The sequence below is a fragment of the Mobula hypostoma genome, chromosome 15 (genome assembly GCF_963921235.1).
Source record: "Mobula hypostoma chromosome 15, sMobHyp1.1, whole genome shotgun sequence".
NCBI classification, from domain to species: Eukaryota; Metazoa; Chordata; class Chondrichthyes; order Myliobatiformes; family Myliobatidae; genus Mobula; species Mobula hypostoma.
This window is the reverse complement of record NC_086111.1, coordinates 5,503,323-5,523,405: the sequence shown is the minus strand read 5'-3', so window position 1 is coordinate 5,523,405 and position 20,083 is coordinate 5,503,323. Positions and strand designations below refer to the sequence as shown.

General features: G+C 44.8%; 1 protein-coding gene across 5 annotated transcripts in view; it reads right to left on the bottom strand.

Annotated features, from left to right (window-relative positions):
* Window positions 1-20,083, bottom strand: part of plxnb1b (plexin b1b) — a 373,688-nt gene that overhangs the window by 241,102 nt on the left and 112,503 nt on the right. The gene's annotated exons all lie outside the window — the stretch shown is intronic.

The window sequence follows — 20,083 nt, the reverse complement described above, 5'->3', positions numbered from 1 at the left end:
CCGCAATGAGCAAAGGTATGTTTGGAGAAAAAAGGGTGCAGAATTTCATGAAAAGAACACCTCTCCAACTGTTAAGCACGGAGGTGGATCGATCATGCTTTGGGCTTGTGTTGCAGCCAGTGGCACGGGGAACATTTCACTGGTAGAGGGAAGAATGAATTCAATTAAATACCAGCAAATTCTAGAAGCAAACATCACACCATCTGTAAAAAAGCTGAAGATGAAAGGAGGATGGCTTCTACAACAGGATAATGATCCTGAACACACCTCAAAATCCACAATGGACTACCTCAAGAGGTGCAAGCTGAAGGTTTTGCCATGGCCCTCACAGTCCCCTGACCTAAACATCATTGCGAATCTGTGGATAGACCTCAAAAGAGCAGTGCATGCAAGACGGCCCTCACAGAACTAGAAGCCTTTTGCAAGGAAGAATGGGCAAAAATCACCAGAATTGAAAGACTCTTAGCTGGCTACAAAAAGCATTTACAAGCTGTGATACTTGCCAAAGTGGGTGTTACAAAGTACTGACCATGCAGGGTGCCCAAACTTTTGCTTCGGGCCCTTTTCCTTTTTTGTTATTTTAAGACCGTAAAAGATGGAAATAAAAGTTTTCTTGTTTAAAATATTTTAAAAATGTGTCATCTTTAACTTTATGCCTTTTGGAAATCAGTTCATCTTTTACTCGATTAGCTATTCACAGTAACAGAAATTTTGACCGGGGTGTTCAAACTTTTTGCATGCCACTGTAAATCTCTTCGGCACCCTTTCTATGGTTTGCACATTCTTCCTGTAGTGAGGCGACCAGAACTGAGCACAGTACTCAACTGGGGTCTGACCAGGGTCCAATAGAGCTGCAACATTACATCTAGGCTCTTAAATTCAGTCCCACAATTGAAGGCCAATGCACTATATGCCTTCTTAACCACAGTCAACCTGCACAGCAGCTTTGAGTGTCTTATGGACTCGGACCCCAAGATCCCTCTGATCCTCCACACTGCCAAGAGTCTTACCATTAATACTATATTCTGCCATCATATTTGACCTACCAAAATGAAAAACCTCACACTTATCTGGGTTGAACTCCATCTGCCACTTCTCAGCCCAGTTTTGCATCCTGTCAATGTCCCGCCTTAACCTCTGACAGCCCTCCACACTATCCACAACACCTCCAACCTTTATGTCATCGGCAAATTTACTAACTCGTCCCTCCACTTCCTCATCCAGATCATTTATAAAAATCACAAAGAGTAGGGGTCCCAGCACAGATCCCTCAGGCACACCACCAGTCACCGACCTCCATGCAGAATATGACCCACCTACAACCACTCTTTGCATTCTGTGGGCAAGCCAGTTCTGGATCCACAGAGCAATGCCCACTGGATCCCATGCCTCCTTACTTTCTCAATAAGCCTTGCATGGGGTACCTTATCAAATGCCTTGCTGAAATCCATATACACTACATCTACTGCTCTACCTTCATTAATGTGTTTGGTTACACCTTCAAGAAATTCAATCAGGCTCATCAGGCACAACTTGTCTTTGACAAAGCTATGCTGACTATTCCTAATCATATTATGCCTCTCTAAATGTTCATAAATCCTGCCTCTCAGGATCTTCTCCAGCAAATTACCAATCTATGAAGTAAGACCCACTGGTCTATAATTTCCTGAGCTATCTCTACTCCCTTTCTTGAATAAGGGAACAACATCTGCAACCCTCCAATCCTCTGGAACCTCTCCTGTCCCCATTGATGATGCAAAGATCATCACCAGAGGCTCAGCAATCTCCTCCCTCGCCTCCCATAGTAGCTTGGGGTACATCTCGTCCGGTCCCGGTGACTTATCCAACTACATGCTCAAGCTTTTCAGTCCGCTGTAAGTCATCTCTACAATCACCAAGATCCTTTTCCATGATGAATACTGAAGCAAAGTATTCATTAAGTACCTTTGCTATCTCCTCCGGTTCCATACACATTTTTCCACTGTCACACTTGATTGGTCCTATTCTCTCATGTATTATCCTCTTGCTCTTCACATATTTGTAGAATGCCTTGGGGTTTTCCTTAATCGTGTTTGCAAGACCTTCTCATGGCCCCTTCTGGCTCTCCTAATTTCATTCTTAAGCTACCTCATATTTCCCCTTACTCCAATTAAACACTTTCCTAACTTGTCTGTTCCTATCCCTCTCCAATATTATGGTAAAGGAGATAGAATTGTGATCACTATCTCCAAAATGCTCTCCCACTGTGAGATCTGACACCTGACCAGGTTCATTTCCCAAAACCAGATCAAGTACAGCCTGCCTGCTGCATTCACCAGCAACTTTTATGTGTGTTGCTTGAATTTCCAGCATCTGCAGAATTCCTGTTGTTCAAGTACAGCCTCTCCTCTTGCAGGCTTATCTACATATTGTGTCCAGAAATCTTCCTGAACACACCTAACAAAGTCTAAACCCCTCGCTCTAGGGAGATGCCAAACTATATTTGGGAAATTAAAATCTCCCACCACAACAACCCTGTTATTATTACGCCTTTCCAGAATCTGTCTCCCTATCTGCTCCTCAATATCCCTGTTACTATCGGGTGGTCTATAAAAAACACCCAGTAGAGTTATTGACCCCTTCCTATTCCTAACTTCCACTCACAGAGACTCCATAGACAATCCCTCCATAACTTCAAACAACAGGAATTCTGCAGATGCTGGAAATTCAAGCAACACACATCAAAGTTGCTGGTGAACGCAGCAGGCCAGGCAGCATCTGTAGGAAGAGGTACAGTCGACGTTTCAGGCCAAGACCCTTCGTCAGGACTAACTGAAGGAAGAGTGAGTAAGGGATTTGAAAGTTGGAGGGGGAGGGGGAGATCCAAAATGATAGGAGAAGACAGGAGGGGGAGGGATAGAGCCAAGAGCTGGACAGGTGATAGGCAAAAGGGGATACGAGAGGATCATGGGACAGGAGGTCCGGGAAGAAAGACAGCGGGGGGGGGGGGACCCAGAGGATGGGCAAGAGGTATATTCAGAGGGACAAAGGGAGAAAAAGGAGAGTGAGAGAAAGAATGTGTGCATAAAAATAAGTAACAGATGGGGTACGAGGGGGAGGTGGGGCCTTAGCGGAAGTTAGAGAAGTCGATGTTCATGCCATCAGGTTGGAGGCTATAACTTCCCTCCATAACTTCCTCCTTTTCTGCAGCTGTGACACCATCTCTGATCAACAGTGCCACGCCCCCACCTCTTTTGCCTCCCTCCCTGCCCTTTCTGAAACATCTAAAGACTGTTACTTGAAGTAACCATTCCTGCCCCTCAACCATCCAAGTCTCTGTAATGGCCACATCATAGCTCCAAGTACTGACCCACGCTCTAAGCTCATCCGTTTTGTTCATAACACTCCTCGCATTATAATAGACACACCTCAAACCACTGGTCTGAGCGCATCCCTTCTCTCTCACCTGCCTATCCTCCCTCTCGCACAGTCTCCAGTGATACCTTGACTAATGAAGGCCAATGTGCCAAAACCTCTTTGTGGTGTGTACATTCAAATCATAATTTTCCATTTGTTCACTTGCTTATCCACAAGTGGTTCCTTCCCATTAAAAACAATTTATATTTAATTTCTTTAATTCCTTTCTCAGCTGGACACACGACCTCACAATTTCATCCTGGTCTTGCACCTTATTGTCTGCCCGTACAACACTTTCTCTGTAACTGTGACACCATATTCTGCAATCTGTTAATGCTTTACCCTTAGACAACTGTACCATGAGGTCGTGCTGATGAAACAAGCTGGATGGGTGGGATAGACAATAGTTGCAGGAGTAGGCCATTCGGCCCTTCGAGCCAGCACTGCCATTCACTGTGATCATGGCTGATCATCCACAATCAGTACCCCATTCCTGCCTTCTCCCCATATCCCTTGACTCCACTATCTTTAAAAGCGCTCTCTTACTCTTTCTTGAAAGCATCCAGAGAATTGGCCTCCACTGCCTTCTGAGGCAGAGCATTCCACAGATCCACAACTCTCTGGGTGAAAAATTTTTTCCTCAACTCCGTTCCAAATGACCTACCCTTTATTCTTAAACTGTGGCCTCTGGTTCAATCCCTTAATAATCTTATATGTTTCAATCAGATCCCCTCTCATCCTTCTAAAGTCCAGTGTATACAAGCCCAGTCGCTCCAATCTTTCAACATATGACAGTCCCGCCATCCTTGGAATTAACCTTGTGAACCTACGCTGCACTCCCTCAATAGCAAGAATGTCCTTCCTCAAATTTGGAGACCAAATCTGCACACAATACTCCAGGTGTGGTCTCACCAGGGCCCTGTACGACTGCAGAAGGACCTCTTTGCTCCTATATTCAACTCCCCTTGTTATGAAGGCCAACATGCCATTAGCTTTCTTAGCAAAACAATGTTTATCATTGTACCTTGACATGGCACATGGGACGATAATAGACCAATTACCTGCAAGCTCATTCTGGGAGATTTACGACCAATATCCAATTCTTCACGAGGGTCCTCCCTTGAAGACAGATCCTTGCTGAGGCAAAGGCTCTCTCTTATGACTCACTTAACCAATGTGGATAAACGGAAGCTGCTGGTGGTTCGCCAGGATGGTATCACCACCTTCTCAGGGCAAGCACATCTATTCATGAGGACAAGCCATCTCACTGGTATAAATATCCTATGACATTTGCATTACTTGGGAGTAAATTTTTGATCGTTTCATACTCAAACACAGGCATCACAAGATTTTCTCCCTCTGGATTTCCAAACGTAACGATCATAAATGTGTGGTTTAGAATCAAGGAGCAATGTTGTATTATTAGAGAGTTAAATTGTTATCTTCCTCTATGCTTACTTATATTTTATATAATCACCCATGTAATTGTTCAGTGAATTTTCAGTAATTATTGTATGACTGGTTCTTTATTTTTCTGGAAGTTTCTCTGCAGCCTATGTCATGCCATGCCATTGAAACTGCCTATTTCATCGGTTACTTCTTATCACAGGAATGTGCTTTGTGTGTTCAGCTTGTACAAGACAAACACGACTTTTGTTATTTTCTCTCATCTTTTGTTTGCATGACATCTAATGCAACAGCAGCATTCCTGACTTCCGAACAACCTCTGGATACAATCTCCGGGGTGGGAAATAAATGCTGTCCGTGCTTCCAGCTCCCGAGAACATTTAATTTTTAAATCTCACCATCACCAAGTCTGTTCCTTTAACTCGTGACTTTACACTGGGTAGTAAACCCATGTATTTGCTCCATGATCCCTGTGACAAGATCAGAATCAGATTAAGCATTACACTACCCAACTGATGCTCAAAGTTTAGAACAGAGACAGCAAGAAACTACTTAAAACACCCAGCAAACATCACTTAATGCTCCATTTACTTTTGTAATGGTCTCCAATAATAAAAATAAACCCTTAAGAATATGAAGATATGATCTGGCTCCTTTTACCAACCCAACAGCTCTGAATGGTTTGCACAATGTAGACCACAAATGCTTTTTATTTCATTATAGTGAGTTCCAACAAAGTCTGGGGACCTATGTAGCTCAGGCCTGAACACCTCCCTCTGCAAGTGAATCCCAGACTTCCTGACTGGGAGACCTCAGTCAGTCCGGATCGGGAGCAGCATCTCCGACACCATCACACTGAGCAGGGGGGCCCCCCAGGGCTGTGTGCTCAGTCCACTGCTGTTCACTCTGCTGACCCACGACTGTGCTGCAACTCACAGCTCGAACCACATCATCAAGTTCACCGATGACACGACCGTGGTGGGTCTCATCAGCAAGAACGATGAGTCAGCATACAGAGAGGAGGTGCAGCGGCTAACGGACTGGTGCAGAGCCAACAACCTGTCTTTGAATGTGAACAAAACAAAAGAGATGGTTGTTGACTTCAGGAGGATACGGAACGACCACTCTCCACTGAACATCGACGACTCCTCCGTTGAGATTGTTAAGAGCACCAAATTGCCTGGTGCTCACCTGGCGGAGAATCTCACCTGGCCCCTCAACACCAGCTCCATAGCAAAGAAAGCCCAGCAGCATCTCTACTTTCTGCGAAGGTTGAGAAAAGTCCATCTCCCACCCCCCATCCTCACCACGTTCTACAGAGGTTGTATCGAGAGCATCCTGAGCAGCTGCATCACTGCCTGGTTCAGAAATTGCACCGTCTCGGATCACAAGTCCCTGCAGCGGATAATGAGGTCAGCTGAGAAGATCATCGGGGTCTCTCTTCCTGTCATTAGAGACATCTACACCACACGCTGCATCCATAAAGCAAACAGCATTATGAAGGACCCCACGCACCCCTCATACAAACTCTTCTCCCTCCTGCCATCTGGCCAAAGGCACCGAAGTATTCGGGCTCTCACGACCAGACTATGTAACAGTTTCTTCCCCCAAGCCATCAGACTTCTCAATACCCAGAGCCTGGACTGACACCAACCTACTGCCCTCCACTGTGCCTAATGTCTTGTTTATTATTTATTGTAATGCCTGCACTGTTTTGTGCACTTTATGCAGTCCTGGGTAGGTCTGCTGTCTAGTGTAGTTTTGTGTTGTTTTTTACGTAGTTCAGTGTAGTTTTTGTATTGTTTCATGTAGCATCATGGCCCTGAATAACACTGTCTCGTTTTTACTGTGTACTGTACCAGCAGTTATGGTCCAAATGACAATAAAAAGTGACTTGATTTGACTTGACATTTGAGTTTCAAATACTCACTAAACCATCAGGATGCCCTTCATTTCTTCAGCCTGATAAAACAAAAAAAAATGACATCCAAATATTGAGAAAATTTGGTAGGTCACCAAAGCACGTTGTAAATATCTGTACATGCAGGGTAGAAATTGTTCTGACTAGCTGCATGACAGGCTGGTACAGTACACAGGATCACATACAGATGCTGCCAAAGGACTGTGGACTGAGCCAATCCCTGCACGGACACGACCCTCCGCACCTGCGCGGGCACGACACTCCGCACCTGCGCGGGCACGACCCTCCCGCTCCTGCGAGGGCACGACCCTCCCGCTCCTGCGAGGGCACGACCCTCCCGCACGGGCACAACGCTCCACTGCTGCACGGGCACAACCCTCCCCACCAGCGGGCACAACCCTCCCCACCAGCGGGCACAACCCTCCGCTGCTGCACGGGCACAACCCTCCCCACCAGCGGGCACAACCCTCCCCACCAGCGGGCACAACCCTCCCCACCAGCGGGCACAACCCTCCGCTGCTGCGCGGGCACAACCCTCCGCTGCTGCGCGGGCACAACCCTCCCCACCGGCGCGGGCACAACCCTCCCCACCGGCGCGGGCACAACCCTCCCCACCGGCGCGGGCACAACCCTCCCCTGCGGCGCGGGCACAACCCTCCCCTGCGGCGCGGGCACAACCCTCCCCTGCGGCGCCGGCACAACCCTCCCCACCAGCGGGCACAACCCTCCCCACCAGCGGGCACAACCCTCCCCACCAGCGGGCACAACCCTCCCCACCGGCGCCAGCACAACCCTCCGCTGCGGCGCAGGCACAACCCTCCCCAGCAGCGGGCACAACCCTCCCCAGCTGCGCAGGCACAACCCTCCCCAGCAGCGGGCACAACCCTCCCCAGCAGCGGGCACAACCCTCCCCAGCAGCGGGCACAACCCTCCGCTGCTGCACGGGCACAACCCTCCCCACCAGCAGGCACAACGCTCCGCTCCTGCACGGGCACAACCCTCCCCACCAGCGGACATCTGGAAGAGTTGGTGCCTCAAAAAAAGCCAGCAGCCATCATCATCCGGGCATTCCTTCTTCTCATTACTGCATTGGTGAGGAGATAGAAGCCTCAAGATGCACACTCAATGGATCTAGTGGGTTGTACAAATTAGCTGGCTGCTGCCTCGTCCACAAAGTTCTGAGTGTCCCAAATCCCAAACACATGACTACCACCACAGTTTGAGATGGTTTCCCACATTAAGCACAGCCTTTCCTCTGTGCATCCAGATTCCTATCACCAGGGAGTGAACAAGTGTTTGAAATGAGGTCCTCAAACTCCACCATGCCAGAGAGCAGATCTGACACTTCAGTGTGATTTAGAACACAGTACGGCACAGAAACAGGCCCTTCGGCCCATAAAGTTGTGCTGAACCAGCTAAAAAGCAAACTAAAGACATGCAAACACTAATCCCTCCTACCTACAACACACATCAAAGTTGCTGGTGAACGCAGCAGGCCAGGCAGCATCTCTAGGAAGAGGTACAGTCGACGTTTCAGGCCGAGACCCTTCGTCAGGACTCACCTACTACCTACCTACACCATATCCATATCCCTCCATCTCCCTTACATCCATGTGCCTATTCAAACATCTCTTAAAAGACTCTAATATATTTGCCTCTACCAGCATCTCAGGCATCCATAACCGAGTAAAAAAAACTTACCCCTGACATCCCACTTGAATCTACCCCTTCTCACCTTCAATGCCTGCCCTCTGATATCTGACATTTCAGCCCTGGGAAACAGACACTCCCTGTCTCCTCTATCGATGCCTCTCATAATCTTGTAAACCTCTCCCCTCAGCCTCCGATGCTCCAGAGAACACAACCTGAGTTTATTCAGCCTATTGTGATAGCACATACCCTCTAAACCAGGCAGCATCCTGGTGAGCCTCTTCTGCCCCCTCTCCAAAGCCTCAGCAGCCTTCCCATAATGCGGCAACCAGAACTACACACAATACTCCAGATGTGGCCTAACCAAAATTTTATGAGGTTGCAACATAACCTTCTGACTTTTGAACAATGCCTCAACTAATAAAAGCAAGCATCCCATAAGCCTTCTTACCCACCTCATCGATCTGTGTAGCCACCTTCAAGTAGCTATAAACTTGGATCTCGAGATCTCTTTGCTCAGCAATATTTTTAAAGGTCTTTCCCTTAACAGTGTACTGTTTCTTTGAATTTGCCCTACTGAGGTGCAACACCTCACATTTATATGCGTTAAACTCCATCGGCCATTTCTCTGCCCTATAACTGATCTATATTGTGCTGTATTCTTTGCCAGTCTTCTACACTATCCACAACTCCACCAATCTTGGGATCATCTGCAAATTTACTAACCCACCCATCTACACTGTCATCCAGGTCATTTATATATATTACAAACAGCACAGGGAATTTGGTATGGCAACTGGCCACTCATCATTCATTTAATAATAATCTATAATCGGCTGTCTCTGTTAGCCAAATCTGGAAAGATAACAGCTACAGCAGAAGTCAGATAACTTCTCTTACTTAGTGAGATTAAATTCAACTGCAAATATTCAGTAAAACAGAACAGTCTAATAATTTTGGCAAAGGTAACGTCAATTTCTCTCTGTGTGCAACCATCAAGTTTGAATCCCTACTCCACCTCTGATCCCAAACCGTTTGCAACTGCTGGGTCAGATTCTGTGACCATACTGAAGTTGCAGCTATGTTTTCCCCAAGCGGATTCAGTCCATTCATTAAAATTCATAGTGGCAAGGATCCATCCTTCTGCTATTTTCAGTTGGACTTTTAGGAGCTTTTTCATTTAATTAGTGTTAGCTAATGACATCCCGAGGGGAGGAAGGGTGGAGCAATAGATGTCTATGTGTACTTTATCATGGATCAATGTAATCAGTGGGATGAGTTGTTGTGAGAACATTGATTTCCACCCATCTAACCCCTCGTGATGTTTCTAGAATTCAGCTTAACAGCTTAATTTTTTGCAGAAAACTTGCTAATCCTGAAAATAAAAATGGGAAATGATATAACTCAAACTTAAAAATAGAAAATACTGGAACCACTCAGGTCAGGCAGCAACTGTAGAATGAGAAACAGTTAGAGCTTCAAGTCAAAGAAAGCTATTTCTCTTTCCAAGACACTGCCTGATCTCTTCCAACATTTTCTGTATTTAAACTTAATCCTATAATGATAAGCAGCAGTTCCAACTAAGCCATAATCCTTCGTAATATGCATTGCTGAACTTATTCCAACTTCGCTGGCTGCTCTTCCGATCAACTGGATTTTGTCAGTCGAAATAATCATCAATACAGCTTTCCACTGGAGTCACCAGCATGATTTCCAGCTGTTTTTGGATGAGCCAGCCCTGATTCACCTGCCTTGGAGTCAGAAGACCACAGATTCAAGTGCTGTTAGAGACCATAAGAATCTGGACTAGCTCTCCATTGAATTACTGAGAGGGAACTGTCTTGTCAGTGATGTAATCTCCCAGAAGAGTCATTAAAAGAGCCTGCGATGGCATTTTGCAAAATGGAGTGTTATCCCTTGCGTCCCAGTTAGTAACTCGATCCACCATTAACATTACACGGCTTTTTGAAGATCCTTGCTACTTGCAAATTGGCTGCAACACTTCCTGCATTACAAGGCTAGCTACACAGCAGCCACTTTATTAGGTACAGGAGTGGAACTCTGCGTGGTCTTCTGTTGCTGCAGTCCATCCAGTTCAAGGTTCAACATGTTGTGCATTCAGAGATGCTCTTCTGCACACCACTGTTGTAACATGTGGTTATTTGAGTTACTGTCACACTCCTGTTAGCATAAACCAATCTGGTCATTCACCTCTGACACGGCATTTTTGGCCACAAGACTGCCGCTCACTGGATGTGCATTCTCTGTAAACTCTACACTGTTAGGCATGTATCCCAGGAGATCAACAGCTGCTGAGATATTCCAACCATGCCGCCTGGCACCAACAATCATTCCATGGTCAATGTCAATTAGATCACATTTCTTCCCCATTCTGATGTTTGGTCTGAACTACAACTGAACCTCTTGACCACGTCTGCATGCTTTCATGCACTGAGTTGCTGCCACATGATTGGCTGATTAGATTTATTTTTATTTATTGATATACAGTGCTAAGTAGATTCCTCCCAGCCCTTCGAGCTGTGCCGCACAACAACCCCCTGGCATTATCATGGGACAATTTAGAATGACTGATTAACCTACTAACTGGTATATCTTTGGAGTGTGGGAGGAAACCAGAACACCCTGAGAAAACCCATGCATTCCTCGGGGAGGATGTACAAGCTCATGACAGATGAGGTGAGAGTTGAGCTCTGAATTCCGACTCCTCTGCTGACCACTACGCCACCATGGCATCCAGATTTACAGTAATGAGCAGGGGTACAGGTGTACCTGAAAAAAATGACTGCTGAATGTCTATTTCTAAAATATTCAATGAAAGGACAGCAGCCTAATGTGTAGGTTAACTTCTGTTTGTTCTGTTCTGCTTCTATTTCCTAAGAGGCTGCTTGACTTGCTACTTCAGGATTTCCTATCTTTGTTTCAGAATTACAAGATACACTACGTACTCTGTTGGGTGTAAAATGCTTTGCAACAATTGGAATGGGACAAAAGTTTCACTACATAAATGCAAGCATTCTTCCTTCAGGCATAAAGTAATCTTTCCTCTGCAGAAAAATGCTTTTGCAGTTGAGGTGAAATTAATTACGCTAATGTCACTGAAGGCAGCACAAGCTGAGGTTTAGTCTACTGGTTCCAAGGTCAGTATAACGTCTTTGATTTCAGCGGCAGTCTCCACGAAGGCTCACAATACCTGCTGTCACTTGCTGCGTGAAAAACCACAAAAGTTGAACACAGATTCATTCTATATAAACTTGCATGAATTCAGGTTAACTAAATTACTTTTATGTATCTTTAATATGATCATAAGGGAAATCTCGGTGGATAATAAACACCCTTTGCCATTACCTTAATTGGATTCAGCAGGTTTTATTCAAAGTCTCAGGATGGTTGCCAATTAATTTACAGGGCACAGTGATGAGAGCAGTAAATTAACTCGACATCCCGTGTCCTACCCATGTGACCTGAAACATTATGTCACTGAGGTGATTAATTGATTTTGCTTCATCTTTTCCCACCTCTTCAAAGACAGCTATTGAAAGATAAAAGGCAGTCATTCAGAGGGTCTGCACAGCAACAGCTGGGAGCGAGATTTTTTTTAAACAAATTCCCAACATCATTCACACGGGGGAGAAAGGACCTTGCACATCATGGTTTGGTGATGATTTCTCCTTTATTTTGTTCTGATATCATTCATCTGTTTCTTAATCTGGCAACAAGAGAAACCGGAATAACACTGAAACATCATCAAGCAACTTTTGGACTTTTCAAAAGAAAGTTTGCCTCAAGTTCACAAATACAATCCAATAACAACTCACTTTGAGAATGGAGTCATTTTCAATGATAAAAATATACAATCAGTAGCCACTTTATTAGGTACACCTGTGCATCTGCTCATTAATGCAAATATCCAATCAGCCTATCACATGGCAGCACCTCAATGCATAAAAGCATGCAGGCATGGTCAAGAGGTTCAGTTGTTGTTCAGGCCAAACATCGAAATGGGGGAGAAATGTAATCGAAGTGACTTTGGCCGAGGAATGATTGTTGGTGCCAGGCAGGGTGGTTTGAGTATCTCAGAAATTGCTGATCTCCTGGGATTTTCATCCACGGGTCTGTGGAGTTTACAGAGAATGGTGTGAAAAGCAAAAGAGGTATTCAGTGAGCAGCAGTTCTGTGTTAATGAAAGAGGTCAGAGGTGCATGACCAGACTGGTTCAAGTTGTCAGGAAGGTGATAGTAACTCAGATAACCAGGCATTACAACAGTGACGTGCAGAAGAGCGTCCCTGAAGGCAAAACACATTAAACCTTGAAGCGGATGGGCCACAGCAGCAGACCACACACAGAATCAGAATTATTATCACTCACACATGTCTTGAAATTTGATAAATTAGCATCAGTTCAATGCAATACATAATATAGGAAGAAAATAAATAAAAATATTAAGATCAATTACACTATAAACATATTGAATAAATTAAAAATCATGCAAAAACAGAAATAATATATATATATTAAAAAAGTGAGGTAGTGTTCACAGGATCAATGTCCATTTAGGAATCAGATGGCAGAGGGAAAGAAGCTGTTCCTGAATCGCTGAGTGTGTGCCTTCAGGCTTCTGTATCTCCTACCTGATGGTAACAGTGAGAAAAGGGCATGCCCTGGGTGCTAGAGGTCCTTAATAATGGACGCTGCCTTTCTGAGTCACCGCACCTTGAAGATGTCCTGGGTACTTAGTAGGCTAGTACCCAAGATGGAGCTGACTAGATTTACAACTTCCTGCAGCTTCTTTCTGTCCTGTGCAGTAGCCCCTCCATACCAGACAGTGATGCAGTCTGTCAGAATGCTCTCCATGGTACATCTGCAGAATTTTTTGAGGGTATTTGTTGACATACCAAATCTCTTCAAACTCCTAATAAAGTATAGCCGCTGTCTTGCCTTCTTTATAACTACATCGATTTGTTGGGACCAGGTTTGATCCTCAGAGATCTTGACACCCAGGAACTTGAAGCTGCTCACTCTCTCCACTTCTGATCCCTCTGTGAGGATTGGTATGTGTTCCTTCATCTTGCCCGTCCTGAAGTCCGCAATCTGCTCTTTCGTCTTACTGACGTTGAGTGCCAGGTTGTTGCTGTGACACCACTCTACTCATTGGCATATCTCACTCCTGTACGCCCTCTCATCATCACCTGAGATTCTACCATCAATGGTTGTATCGTCAGGAAATTTATGGATGGTATTTGAGCTATGCCTAGCCACACAGTCATGTGTATATAGAGAGTAGAGCAGTGGGCGAAGCACACGCCCCTGAGGTGCGCCAGTGTTGATCGTCAGCGAGGAGGAGATATTATCACCAATCCACACAGACTGTGGTCTTCCAGTTAGGAAGTCAAGGATCCAATTGCAGAGGGAGGTACAGAGGCCCAGGTTCTGCAACTTCTCAATCAGGATTGTGGGAATGATGGCGTTAAATGCTGAGTTATAGTCAATGAGAAGCATCCTGACACAGGTGTTTGTGTTGTCCAGGTGGTCTAAAGCCATGTGGACAGCCACTGAGATTGCATCAGCCAATAAACTATTGTGGCGATAAGCAAATTGTGGTGGGTCCAGGTCCTTGCTGAGGCAGGAGTTCAGTCTAGTCATACATTCACTTTGCATGTACAACTGGACCAAACAGTCAGAACATACACTCTGCATGTACAACCGGACCAAACAGTCAGAACATACACTCTGCATGTACAACCGGACCAAACAGTCAGAATATACACTCTGCATGTACAACCGGACCAAACAGTCAGAACATACACTCTGCATGTACAACCGGACCAAACAGTCAGAACATACACTCTGCATGTACAACTGGACCAAACAGTCAGAACATACACTCTGTACGCACTAGTCATACATACACTATGTACTAGTCATACATACACTATGTACTAGTCATACATACACTCTATGTAAAACTGGACTAAACATTCAGAACATACATTCTGTATGTAAACTAGACCGAGCATAGTCAGAACATACACTCAGTGGCCTCTGTATTAGGTACAGGAGGTATGTGATAGAGCAGGGGTCCCCAACCTTTTTTCACCGCGGACCGGTTTAATATTGACAATATTCTTGCGGACCGGCTGACCAGTGGGGGAATGTTCAAGTAGGGTTAAACTCATCTCAACATGTCTTTTACATATGGGTTGCCAACTTTCTCACTCCCAAATAAGGGACAAAAGTAGCAGTCAAATCCCAGGACACTTGTGTTTACCCCAGGAAAGACTACCATGACCATGAAGCCTTGCGCAGATACCTGTGTGCGCATGCGTGACTTGCGCATATGTGATGTGCGCATGTGCGTACGTGCTGATTTTTTTTCCACAAATCGGTTTTGGCTTAATCTTCCCGATTATACTGTACATACATTATTTCTTCTTTATATAGGCTGTGTATTTATCATAACATTCCTGCTTTTACTATATGTTAGTGTTATTTTAGGTTTTATGTGTTATTTGGTATGATTTGGTAGGTTATTTTTTGGGTCTGGGAACACTCAACAATTTTTCCCATATAAATTAATGGCAATTGCTTATTTGCTTTACGCCATTTCGGCACGAAAGGTTTCGTAGGAACACTCTACCTTAGTGGGGGAAATATGGGACAAGGGCAATCCCGTATGGGACAAACCAATTTAGCCCTGTATAGAAGATGTCCGGGCAAGTACGGGACAGTTGGCAACCCTATGTTCAAGTTCAACAGTGCGTGACAGGAAATGAGGAAAGGTTCAGCTGACTCATATCGTTTCCTCGTGGCCCGGTAGCACATGCTTTGCGGCACGGTACTGGTCCACGGCCCGGTGGTTGGGAACCGCTGTGATAGAGTGGCCACTGAATGTACATCCAATGAGAGCTCATTGTGAGAATGTAGTCATTTTCAATGATAAAATCCATGTTCAGACATAAACAGAGTCAGTGCCAATTCAAAAGTTAATTTGGTCTTTTGAATGAAATGTCAAAACAGTTTATAATATTGCAGTATACCAACAGTGATTAGCAATTATAGAGATTTTGTCTCCTTCCAACAAACAAGCAAAACAATTTCATATACTTCTATATATTGGGTTTGTTACCTTATACTAATGGCGACTAGCCATTGCTTCCAGTTATTAATCCTACACCATGGAGACAGTTCTTACTCACAAGTTTAGCAAATAGGTCAGCTGGCCTCCTTCCCCTCCCCCAATTTGTTTTATTCCAGTGGCTTCCCCTTTACTTCTTTCAGCTCAGAACATCGACTATCTGATCATCTCCACAGAGGCTGCCTGACCAGCTGAGTTCCTCCAGCATTTTGCGTTACTCTGGATTGCCAGCATCTGTAGACATTCTCATGTTAGCAACAGGCAGTTGATAGATAAACTGGAATAGTTTCATAAGGGGGTTATTTAGTATAAGTGATGGTTAGCAAACCTTGTAATGTTTTTAAAAAACTGAAAAGCAATGCAAAAACACGGCAAACCCTGCTAACTGCGATCAGAAACATCCTCAGAAAATTAAACAAATGTGAAACCTGCAGCTCTTCAGAGATGTTCTGCACACCACTGTTGTAAGGCACAATTATTTGAATTATTGTCACCTTCCTGACAACTTGAACCAGTCTGACCATTGTCTCTGACCTTTCCAATAACTAGGTGCTTTTGCCCACAGAACTGTCGATCACTGGATGATTTTGTTTTTCACGCATTCTGTTTCTGAGATACTCAAACCAACCCGTCTGGCACCAACAATCATTCCACAGTCAAAGCCACTAAAATTACATTTCTTCTCCATTCTGATGTTTGGTCTGAACCTCTCAACCATGTCTGCATGCTTTTTGTACTGAGTTGCTGCCACGTGATTGGCTGATTTAGGTACTTGCATTAATGAGGTGTACCTAATAAAGTGGCCACTGCCGATCTCCATTGCAGATGCAAGTTATCAGTTGCTGCTCGGAAACGCCCTGATAATGGGGGCATGGAGCTAGAAGGAAAGCAGAGACACTGGAAGAATGTACACCTTTCCACTTCAAGATTCAACGTAGAACAGCACAGGAACAGGCCCTCTGGTCCATAACGTTGTGCCAAATCTATTAGATTAGTAATCAAATGTCCAATCTCTTCTGCGTACATGATGTCCGTATCCTTCTGTTCCCTCACATTTATGTGCCTATCTAAACTTCTCTTAAGGTGAGAATCAGGTTTAATATCACTAGAATATGTCATGAAATTTGTTGTTTTGCCAGCAGCAGCACATTGCAATACATCAACTATAACTCACACTGGACAACTAATTAAATATATATAAAATAAACAGTGCATATAAAGAGGGAAAAGTACTGAGGTCATGTTCACAGGTTCATTGTACATTAATGGCGAAAAGGAAGAAGCTGTTCCTGAAGCAATCTTGATGGATCTGTCACCATCACCAACCCAGGCACCCATGACTCCAGTGTTCATAAAACTTGCCTCTCACATCTCCTTTGAACTTGCCTCGTTTCACCTTAAATGCATGCCTTCAGATATTAGACATTTCAAACCTAGAAATAAGATACTGTCTATCTACGCCTCTCATCATTTAATAAACCTCTATCATGAGATCTCTTATCAGGTCTCCCCTCAGCCACTCCAGAGAAAACAATCCCAGTTTGTCCAACCTCTCCTGATAGCGCATGCCCTCTAATCCTGGTAAAGCTCGTCTGCGCTCTCCCCAAAGCCTCAACATCCTTCCTATAGCAGGGCAACCGGAACTGTACACAATACTCCAGATGTGGCCTAACCAGAGTTCAACCATCTGCAGCATAAGATAAAGCAACAAAAACCACGGCAGCTTTTAAAACTCAGTGTCATCTTCAATAGTAGATTTTTACAAGGAATAAATAATTCAAGATGCCCCAATGAATAGCAAGATTTCAAGCTTACTATGTATGAGAATCAATCCAGTGAGGTAAAGAGTTGAGCAAAGGAAAGCAGAGGCAAAGGCAGATCATTCCACACACTCACCATCCCCGAGTGAAGGACCCCTCCCAATGCTCCCCTTAACTGAATAGCAAGATTCCAAGTTTAATATGCATGGCAGCATCATTCCTGAGAGAAAAGAGCAAAAGGAACTAGGGTTCATCCGTCACCCCAATGCTCAATCACCTACATCAAATTCAACAGCAAGATTTAAGATTGTTTAATGCCATCTCCAGTACACAAGTATAGAGGAGAACAAAATAATTGTCATTCCAGATTTGATGCAGCACAAAAAAAATAACGAACACAATAAATGTAAATAGGCAGATATTCTCTCGGTAGATTGACTGTATATCCATAAAGTGATATTAGGCACAGGAGTGACACTACGCAAGGTGAATCTGACTGGAAATGATAAAGTAGTGGTGGTTGGGGTGTGGAGGGGTGGGTTAGTGGCTGGAGGTGTTGATCCCACTTACTGCTTGGAGAAAGGAACTGTTTTTCAGTCTGGTGGTCCTGGCATGGATGCTACACAACCTCCTTCCTGATGAGTGTGGGACACATAGCCCATGAGCAGGTGGGTAGGGGCTCTCCATTTTACTGGCCCTTTTTCAGTATCTTTCTATATACGTGTCCTTGATGGTGGGTAGCCAGGTGCCAGTGATGTGTTGGAATCACTGGAATAAAGGTAGCTCCATTTAAAAATTCTCACGCTTCTTTTTAGTGAACATCTCCACTGCGCATGCACAAAAACGGTTCCTGTGTGGAGAGAGTCAGGAGCACCAAGTTTCTTGGAGTGCACATCACATACGATCTCACCTGGGCCCCTCAATACCACCTGTTCAGTCAAGAAGGCACCGCAGCGTCCATGCTTCCTTAGAAGTCTGTGGCTCCCCAACCACATTCCAAGCACATTCTACCAAAGCAGCGTCAAGAGTGTCCTGACCAGCTGTATCACTGCCTGGTATGGAAATTGCAAGATATCTGTCAGCAAGACATGCAATGGATTGCGGAGGGAATTATCGCGGTCTCTCTACATCCCACACCACAATCCAGGACATATACCAGAAGTGCTGTGTTCACAGAGCCCTCAGTCTTGTCAAGGAACCCTCCTGCAATATGTTCCACAAACTCTGACCTCCTACTGTCAAGGTGGAATGTAGCACAACAAGGACCGTTCGGCTGGGTAGCAGCTTCTTCCTTCAGGCTCTGAGTCGTCTGAACACGCTGTTACCACCCAGTACACATTATTTATGACAGTGCCAGTAGCAGTATACTGTTGTATATTCAGCTATAAAATAAAACAAACTTATTAGCAAAGTACCTACACGTCACCATATACTACCCTGGGGTCATTTACTTGCAGGCATTCACAGTAAATACAAAGAATGCAATAGAATCAATGAAAAAACTGAACTGCTCACAAAAACAAACAATGCAAACATATAATAGTAATATCAATAAATAAATAATAACTTCAAGAACATGATTTGATGGGTTCCTTGAAAGTGAGTCTATAGATTGTGGGAACAGTTCAGTGACGGGTGAGTGAAGTTATCCCCTCTGGTTCAAGAGCCTGATGGTTGAGGGGTAATAACTGTTCCTGAACCCGTCAGTGCGGGTCCTGAGGCTCCTGCGCCTTCCTCCTGTTGGCAGCAGCAAGGAGGAGGCACGTCCTGTGCGGTGCGGATCCTTGATGATGGATGCTGCTTTATCACCACCTCGGATTTGGCCATCAGCAGTGGTGTCGTCAGCAAGCTTAGATATGGAACTGTGCTTAGCCTCACACCCACAACTATAAAGTGAACCGAGCAGGGGGCGAAGCACACAGCCTTGTAGTGCACCAGTGCCGACAGCAATTGTTGCCAATCTTATCTGACTGGAGTCTGCAAGTGAAGAAACCAGATGCGTAAAGAGGTATTGAGGCCTAGATCTTGGAGCTTAGTGATTAGTTTTGAGGGGATGATAATGTTGCATGCAGACTGTGGTCACTGAACAGCATCCTGGCATACGCATCTTCACTTTCCATATGTCCAGACTATGTGTTGTATGTATATGCACTTTATGTCAGCTTGTACATCGACAGGTTTTTTTAATTACCCGTTAATATCAATGTATTAATATTCTGTGATACACTGTATGTACTATGCTTTGCACCTTAGTCCCAGAAGACCATTGTTTCATTTAGCAGTATACATGTGTAGGACTGAATGCCAATAAGCAAACAAGTACTTCAATGGTGATTACTCAGCAGTTGGTAGCCGTGCCTTCAACGCCGAGCTCCAAGCTGGGCACTTCTGTTGCCAATGCTCCTCGTATCTCTGCTTCTTCTCCTTCGTTTAACTAACTTCTAAAACAAAATGGATCCAAACTCACTTGCCTCGATGCACAAGACAGCCTTCCTTAGAGAATGAGAAAAAAGGACTCAGAAAGGGAGATCTCTGCACATTAAATGCTCAGCACAAGGCAGGGCCCTGCTGTAGTGGAGCTGCTGGAGCTGCGCTGTGTTTGAAGTATCGTTTCGTTACTGGTTACGCTCAGCTAGCTGCTTGTTCCAGGCTCTGCATTCAGAGGGGCAGCTTAGAGAGCCTCCCTTTGCAACAGGCATTGATGTGACGAGCTGCTCTGCTGTGCGGAACAACATTTCAAAAAGGATAGTGCTGTGAAACAGTGCCTCTCATTATCCTGCAAGAAGTCACTTCCA